This window comes from Eptatretus burgeri, chromosome 6 (genome assembly GCF_056783735.1).
Source record: "Eptatretus burgeri isolate ZD-2024b chromosome 6, Ebu_testis_v1, whole genome shotgun sequence".
Taxonomy (NCBI): domain Eukaryota; kingdom Metazoa; phylum Chordata; class Myxini; order Myxiniformes; family Myxinidae; genus Eptatretus; species Eptatretus burgeri.
In genome coordinates this window covers 6,745,563-6,745,977 of record NC_140966.1, presented here as the reverse complement: position 1 = coordinate 6,745,977, position 415 = coordinate 6,745,563, and positions in this window count along the sequence as shown.

The window sequence follows — 415 nt, the reverse complement described above, 5'->3', positions numbered from 1 at the left end:
TCAAGGTCATGCTCTCTACCATGTACAATGCTGAGCTTTAAAAGATGTGCCGAGACCCTGCTCCCACCCTTCATCTGCAACTCCTTCCATTGTCCTCTGATGTCATCTGAATGTTCTTGTACAATTGTTTTTCCCATCTTGTTTGTTGACATTTTTCTCACTGTTATACTGATTTCCCATGAGCCTCGTTATAGATCAGACCATGAACCATGCTGTAGGTGTAGACAGAGCGTCGTTGCTGCTGAAGCACTTTCTATGGTGAGGGTTATAATCCTGGTCGTGTCACCACTCTGACATCGGAAGTCAGGACAGGAATTTGGAATTTGTTGATGTTACTCTCCTACTCTTCATGAAGGACAAAATGTAGAGATCATTAATGTCCACCAACTCTTGCCGGCAGATGGGACATCCAGTT